The following is an 8580-nucleotide window of genomic DNA, read 5'->3' on the forward strand; positions in this document are numbered from 1 at the left end:
CCCGGCTCCTGGCTGTCAGAGCCCATTCCTACTCCATGTCCACCTGTGATGTGGCAGTCCTGCCTGAGGCAGACCTGGTCACTGAGGAGGGGCTGGCCCAAAGCCTCTGTGAGTGGGAGCCCTTGACCCCTGGTGTGACCATTTCTGTCCTCGTCGTGGAAACTGGACGCCCTGCTCAGTCTCCCGGCCCACTTGCCGCGTGACTTCCACTGCACGTGGGCAGGGAGGGGTGGCGTGTCTGGCGTGGTCATTGCCCTCAGTGCACACTAGTGCTCTGTGTCTATCCAACCAAGGAGGGAGCAAAGGGACTCTGTCCCATCCCTGGCCTTCCCAGGACCCTCCCGATACCTCCCACTTCCCCTCCTGTGCCTACGTGCTGCCTCGTTCAGTAGGTGCCAGGAGAGGGTGTCCTTCCGTGGACACCAATCTCCCACTGGGTGGGGGACGTCCAGTCCCCGAGCCCTCCCTGGGTCTCCTCTGAGTACCTGCTGAGCACCCAGTGTCGACGTTCCACCAGATGTGTGGAAGCCATGCCCTTTGTTCTGGGTCCCAGGATTGGGGTAGAGACAGGGCTGGGAGGCGGCGGTGATGGGGAATGACACTGTTAGGGGCTGAGGCTGCCCTCCAGCCCCCTCTGCTCTCCCACAGTGCCCACACCCCACCCAGGGCTCTCCAGGACCCCTTTCCTCTTCTGCAGAAGAAGCCCTGAGACCTGGACCCTCCAACAGGAATTGCAGATGTGTGGGATGAGGGTCCAGCAGCCCCCAGATCACAGTCCCGTCGCTGCCCTCTCAAAGAAGGAAGGGCCCTGTGCATTAGCCAAAGCTCACTCACATGCCCCGCTGCTCCTGGGCTCCGCCGATCTCGTCCCAGGAAGAGAGGACGCATCCGTAGCTAGAGGAGGCCGGAGGGGTGGTGGGGGGATCGCATGAAATGTCCTGTGAACCCTCCCTCTCATCATATCTAGTGTCACTGTCTGACTGCCGACTAGAATGGAGCCCTGGGGTGCTCCCGGGTGCTGTCTGCTGTGTGCGTGGGATCACAGTCAGCGCCCAGGGAAGCGTCTGCAGGTCTGCACCTAGAAGGGCATCCATCCTTTATGCTCGATGAATGGCAGGGCCCCCACCAGCCCCATCCCAGAGAGCTGAGTGGGCCTGGGGCCCCCTGCTCATCCCCGGGCATGCCTGCTCTGGTCTCACCCAGGACACAGAGCCCAGATGGAGTGTCAGATGTCCTTTTCCAAGGGGAAAAGAGCCCAGCTCAAGACCGTGGTGACGGTGAGGGCTGAGGCAGAGGCTTCTTCATGGGGAGCGGGACGATGGTCCACGAGCACGACCACAGCCCCTGTAGCGGACCTTTCCACAGGGCCAGGCACCCAGGTGTCCTTAGCCTACAGGACCCCACTGAGTCCCTGTAATAACTCTGCCCCAGTCCGAGGAGCCAACTGAGGCTCCGGGAAGTTGGGTGGCATTCCCCAGACTCCCAAGCACGAGGTGGGCAAATCCCACTGGGCTGTGGAGGGGCAGGGTGCTCACCTTGTCAACAGCTGGTCCAGCACCTCCTGGGTGGTAGCAAAAGCTCTGTATGTGGCCAGGAACGTGGAGACGTAGCTGAGGTCTCTGGCTAGGAAGGCGGGCAGCAGGTGTTCTACTCGCTTCTTCAGCAGCTCTGCCCGTTGGGGCCACACCACGCAGGTCCCATTGCTCTTCCCGGTTGAGGCCTTTCTAGCCTGAGGTGGGACAGGGGAGACATGCGGTCTTCACTGCAGTCACCAGGAGGGTTGGGGGTTGGAGCCCAGAGCAAACCCCCAGGCTCTCGGTGACGTAGGCAAAGAGGTGGGACAGGAGGGCCCACAGTAGACAAAAGGAGCAAGGTGCCTGGCTGGTTCCGTGGGTTCGGGGTCCGCCTCTTGGTTTCGGCTGAGGTCATGATGCGCGCGTCCTGAGATCGAGTCCATCCTCAGGCTTCGCACTTAGGGCGGGGTCTGCTTGAGGATCCTGTCTCTGCCTCTGTGTCTCCCACCCCCGTCTCTGTCTCTGTCTCTATCTCTGTCTGTGTCTCAAAAAAAATACCTCATGCAATCCTTTTAGGGAAAAGGGAGAATGGCAACAATAGGAGGATGTGAGGTGGGGGGTGTGTGAATGGACGTTGGTATCTCAGGTCAGATCGTTAGCTGAGTATTGACAGCCTCTCCCTGCACTAAGGGCATCGTCCCTGTGATTTCTGACGATGTATCCCACGCTTGAGAACACAGAGACTGTTTCATGGGTGGGGGTGCTCAGCATTTTAGGGTACGTAGGATGTTCCGTGCAGCACTGTGAGGTGGCAACAGAAGGGAATCACATGAACGTCCTGCATCTGTGAAGGGCTCAATGGCTGCGGTAACTGATGGGCCTTCTGGAATGTTGTGCAGCACAAGGAGGCGCCTGCTCCGGACCCTGGAGGGGCCCCAGGGATGTGCTCCTTTACAACCAAAGGGCAGAGCAATAGGCATAGTACCGTGAGCCCCATGCCCCTTTGGGGAAAAGTCTCCCAACTCACCAGGATCTCGAGCAAGGGATGAGAGGTGGTTTAAGGTCGCTTTTCTGATATTCGTACAGATATGTGGATAGGGACTGTGCATCGGGCCAAGGCCGTGGCAGGGCCCTGAGGGCTGGTTTGGGGAGGGGATGGGGATCCGGGTTCACATGGGAGCAGGAGTCTAGGACGGAGCCCCGAGGAGCCCAGAGGCTGGTTTCTGGGATCTGGGTCCCTTTGTGCCGCATCGGTGCCCTGGGTGCTGGGTCCCTCCGGCACCTCCACTCACCCTGAGCCAGCGCTGGACTTTGTTGGCAGTAGGGGACTCCTTCCTGTCCTTCAAGGAGGTGGGGCAGGGGATCCCATCGTTCAGCTCCTGCCCCGTCTCCTGTGTGGAGCTCTGTAAAGACAGTGCCCGGCAGCCAGGCGGGAGGCCTCAGAGGTCTGTCTGGCTGCCTTGGCTGGTCCTCAGCCCCAGGGGACTCCCTTCCAGACACACCACACCCCAGGATGCACGCAGCTCCACCATGGAGAGAAAAGTGACACAGCTCGAGGGCCTTGGATTCACTCTGGCCCTGGTGAGAGGCACCTCGGGAATCCTCTTTCCACCCTGCCCCCCCACCCCCCCCGTGGCATCGGTGTGAACATGAAGGCATCACCAGGGTATCCACTGCCCTGCAACCTCCTCCAGCCCAGGGCGGGACCTCCCCCACATACCCCTCTTTCCCTGAAACTGGGGGAATGGGGCTGCCCAGGGATGGCTCGGAGAGGTGGCCTGGCCTGGCCTAGGTCGCTCGGTATTACCTTCCGGCACCTCCTGGCAAAGGCCCTGAGGTGTCGGGGGCGCGGGTTGAGCCAGTGTCTGCAGCATGTGAAACGTCCCTCACCCCGGGGATTCTGGAAGCCAGAGCCCCGGAAAATGGGCACGCAGCAAGAGAACATCTTTCACTATCGAATGTCTCCGGCCAAGTGAGCCTGATACGGGACCGCACTAGAATGTGGGTGCCTGGTGACCGGGGTTCCGAGTTCCGTTGGGGTCGGTTATCAGGGAAGTGACTTCACTTCCTGGGATCCCCTCCCTGAGTCCACACCTGGACTAGCACCTGCACAGACAGTGCTCTGGGCTGCCGACTGCTCATCCCCCTTCTGCATGCCATGCCAAATGTGTACCCAGTGACACCAACACAACCCTCTCCACAGGCCCCAGGGAAGGTCTGGGTGCAGCCAGGGCCCCAGCTTGGAAACACCCCTGGGCTCTGATGCAACTCTCCATCTTCCCTGTTTTGGACCCCGGAGAAGCCGTTGTGCCTGTCAGGGATGGTCTGTGTCTTGCCTGTGCGATAGGGATTATTCCAGCGTGTACTTCTTGCAGAAGTCCACAGGCATAGGTGGGATACCATCTAAGAAATTGGGGGAGTGGTGTCGCACGTAGGGAATACCTGCCACCACATTTTCTTCCTTTCTCACCTTCTCTGAGTCTGTAGCTCCTCCGATCCCACCCACAGTCCCTAGTGTTGTGTGTGTGTCTGTGCACATGTGTGTGCCCCAGTACTCCTATTGTGCAGGCCCAGTCCCACCTAGGGGTGGATGGGAAATAGCTTTCCCAGGTCTTAGGCTTTCTAATTTCCAAGGCAAACCCTGCAGAAGCTATTGGAGCCTTGGCTTAGAGGGGCTGAGCCCACCCTTACTCCTAGACGCTGCCAGTCGTGTGTCACGAGCCATCCCTCCTTTCCTCTGGGTGTCATGTGGGCAGGGGTGCCGTCAGTGGGTTGCCCTGGCCTGGGCTCCTCCTCAGACAGGTACGTGCTGGGATGCCTCCTGCCTGGGATGTCGATGCTTCTTCCCACCCCCATACCATCTCCAGGTCTACAGCCAGTTCCAGAACACCACCTCTTCCCGAGCTCCCAGTGAGTAGCTAGGTTCAGCCATGGCCCCACCTTTGAGGACACTCGGAGAGCTGGGTGCAGGCCTGGTTCTGCCTTCTTACCAGTCTGTGATTCTGGGCAAGCCACGGACCCTGCTAGGGTCTTCCCCTTGTTGCAGAGGCCGTCTCTTACGTAACTGACTTTATTTTCGTTGAAAGATTTTCTGTGTTGGCTTGAGAGACAGAGTGTGGGGGGTGGGGAGGATAGAGGGAGAGGGGAGACAGAATCTCAAGCCGACTCTGTGCTGAGTGTGATGCCCAATGCTGGTCTTGATCCCAAGACCCTGAATTCGTGACCTGAGTCCAGATCACGAGTCAGAAGCTTAAGCAACTGAGCCACCCAGGCGCCCTGGCAAAAGAACACTTTCGATATATTTCCAGGCAATGCAGGGAAGTGACTAGTGCAAGAGGGAAGACAGACATGGGGGACTGTGCATTTCCCTCACTTAACTGCCTAAAGAGATTTAGTTTCTAGTCTATGGGTCAGGGATGAAGAATACAGGCGAAGCTCAGCCATTTCCATGAGTTGGAGACAGCAAGGTGGAAATTTGGAGAAGTCGATATGGCTGTGGTTTACAGTACAGAATACTGAGGAGAGCTGCACAGAGAAAGAGGACCTCAGAAAGCCATCTAGGATCACTTTTGAGTTTTCATAGAATTCCTCAATAGGGCACCTGTGTGAGGAACGTATGTGGTGTGGGGAAAATAATAGCCCAGGGGAAGCAGAGAGGAAAATGTCACTAGCCTTCACACACAACCAGGAAAAGTCTGTGCTACCAGCAGCAGGCAGAGTGGAAAACCTCGTAATTCGTGGGACATTGCAAAGAGAGCTCAGAATACCAACAGAACAATAGCAAAATATATTGAAGACTACTGTGATACCCCCTAACAAACCTTTGGAAAGCTAGTCTGGAAGGATAAAATAGTTCTCCAGGACCCTCACCATCAGAACAATCCTCAAGAGTATGTGTAGAAATATAAGCAATAGTTAATATCTAACCATTAAAATTCACAATACCTGCCTTCCAACCAAAGATTACCAGGATGCAAAGAAGGAGAAAAGTTCACCTCGTACTGAGGAGAAAGATTAAACAATAGAAACCTACCCAGAAATGAAAAAGAGGATGGAAGTATTGCACATGCACTTTCAAACAACAGTTAGAAAGAGGTTTTATATACGTAAGAATGTACACAAAGGATGAAGTGAAACAGAGATATAGAAAATATGAAAACAAGGAAAACCCAACTTCTGGAGCTGAAGAGTAGCACGTCTAAGATGAAAAATGTGGTAGATGGGCTTTCTTTCACGTTAGACACTACATAGCAAAAAGAGAGAGAGAGAGACAGAGAGAGAACTTGAATGCATGATCATAGAAGTTGTCCAGAATAAAGCAGAGAAAAGGAAGGGTGCAAACCACGCCGTGCACACAAACACTGGAGTAGGTGTGAGCTTTGTAGCAATTTCAAGTGGCCTGGTAGATAAGAAATTGGCTGAGGTACAGAAAAAAAAATGTTTGAAGAAGTAATGTCTGATTATTATCTGAATTGCATGAACCCTCTACACCCATAGATTCAAGAATTCAGGAATCCAGCCAACAAAACCCCCAAACATAAGGATCATGAAAAAACCCCTCCTTATCAACCTACATCCTAATAAAATTGCTTAAGACCAATGCTAAAGAAAAAAATCTAAAAAGCAGATGGAGATGAGTCCATTGCATTACCTGTCACGTCCCTAATTGTGTAGATGGTCTCTGTTTCTTTCTGGTCTGTGTTACTCTTGGAGTCTCTCTTCCCTTACAGGATCCCCCTTCCTATTTCTTGCAGGGTGGTTTAGCGGCCAAATCCTTTGAGTTTCTTTCTGTCCTGGAAGCTCTTTATCTCTGCTCCTATTCGGAATGACTCCTTGCTGGATAAAGTATTCTTGGCTGCATGTTTTTCTCATTTAGTACCCTGACTCGATCACGCCAGCCCTTTCTGGTGTGCCAGGTCTCTGTGGATAGGTATGTGGCTAGTCTAATGTGCTTACCCCTGTCGGTGAAGACCCTCTTGTCTCGAGCTGCTTTCAGGATTTTCTCTTTCTGTCTGAAATTGCAAACGTCACTAGTATATGTTAGGGTGTTCCTCTATTCTTATGGCCTTGGGGAAGAGTCCTCTCTACCTCTTGGACTTGAATGCCTGTTTCCCTCCCAGATTAGGGAAGTTCTCAGCTACGATCCACACAGATAGATCTTCTGTCCCTCTGTGTCTTCTCCCTCAGGGCCAGAAGTAATTCCAATATTGTTTCCTTTTGTGGCATCACTGATTTTTCGATTCCTCCACCCATGGTCCATTCGTTGGCTTTCTCTCTTTTCCTCAGCTTCCTTCCTTTCCATCAGCTTGTCTTTGGTGTCACTGACTCTGTCTTCTGCCTCATTGACCCTAGGCGTTAGAGCATCCACATCCAATGTAGACTGCATCTCAGTTAGAGCCTTTTGAATGTGGGCCTGATTCGATTTCATTTCTGCACTATGAGAGTCTCTCGTGTCATTTATCCTTTTTTCAAGCCCAGCTAGCAACTTTGTAACTGTCATCGTGAGTTCCAGCTCTGACATCTTACTTAAAACCGTATGCATTAGATCAGTGGCAGAGAGTGTTACCCCTGGCTCTTTCTTTTGCTGTGAATCCCTCCCTCTAGTCACTTTTCCCAGAGAAGAATGGATGGGGGAGAGAGAGATTGGGATCTCACAGGGTGGACAAAACTGGGTGATCCACTTGGTCCCGATTGTCTTTTGGTCTGTGTGTTGGAAGTCACTAAATCCCAAAATTGTAAAGAAAGCCAAACTCATATATATATAGCGAAAAGAATCCGAAAATGAGGAATATAGGAGCGCCTGGGTGGCACAGCGGTTAAGCGTCTGCCTTCGGCTCAGGGCGTGATCCCGGCAATCTGGGATCGAGCCCCACATCAGGCTCTTCTGCTATGAGCCTGCTTCTTCCTCTCCCACTCCCCCTGCTTGTGTTCCCTCTCTCGCTGGCTGTCTCTATCTCTGTCGAATTAATAAATAAAATGTATATAAAAAAAAAGACTCTCTTTAAAAAAAAACAAGAAAACAAAAATGAAGAATATATGTATAAAATGTCCATGTAAAAAATGACAGTTCAGAAAAGATTGAAAAATGAAGAGTTGCTAAAATTAAAAAAAAAGTAGTTGGAAAGGGAAAAAAAGAGGGAAAAAAATAAATGGAAAATTTTGAATGGAGAGAGAAATGAATCATGAGAAAAAGCCTCAAGCTCTAGGTGCTATTTTCCCCTAGCGCTGGAGTTTGGCCATCCTCTTTGGTCTGTAAACTTACTGTTCACTTGTTCTTTCACCTCGTTTTCGGGGGGCGGGGGCCTAGTGCGCTGATTCTCAGGTGTTTTTGCCTGGACGGGGATGCACTGCCCCTTGCCAGGGGGCCCGGTGGGGCTCAGGGTCAGCTGGTTGCTCTGTGTGCCTTGTGTTCCCAGAGGGCTTTCCCTGCCTCTTGAAAGGGTGAGAATAAAAACGGCCGCCCTCATCTGTAGGCGCAGAGGTGTGATGCTGTTGTGCACCAAGCTCTGTAGACTTCTGCGGTGCTCCCCACACCAAAGCTCCTTGGGGAAGGCGGAGGGTCACAGCGTTTCTGTCCTTTGCAGGGCTCCCAGGTGGAGAGCTTCCGATCAAGTGGACTCCCCGTCAACCGACTTTGTGCAAGGAGAGGGATCTCTCCCTTCTCCTCACTTGTATCTGGAGCAGGAAGCGTAGGCACCGCTCTCACAACAACTGAACTGCAGGGTTATCAAGAATTGGGGCTGGCAGGGGCAGGGGGTCACTGCTGGAGGAGCCTGAGGGGTGTGGAGGGGCTATGCCCAGTGCCAAAGCTGCCGGTTGAGGCTCTGTCCATCCTGCAGCTTCCATGAGCACCCAGTGTGCTTTGGAAATGAGGAGGTTGTGGAATACAGGTGAGGTTCAGTGAGGGTGGAATCTGGAGCCGACGACCAGGAAAGAATTCTTGAGATGTCTTTGGTGCAAAATTGGTGGTTTATGACAGGACCCATGGCAGAAAGAGATGCTGCCCTGGCTTGTGAGGGGTGGCTGATGGTAGACTATGGGGTTGGGAGAAGGTAAGGAAAAAGGG

This window comes from Ursus americanus, unplaced genomic scaffold (genome assembly GCF_024610735.1).
Source record: "Ursus americanus isolate L20-20 unplaced genomic scaffold, mUrsAme1.1.p SCAF_147, whole genome shotgun sequence".
Lineage (NCBI taxonomy): Eukaryota > Metazoa > Chordata > Mammalia > Carnivora > Ursidae > Ursus > Ursus americanus.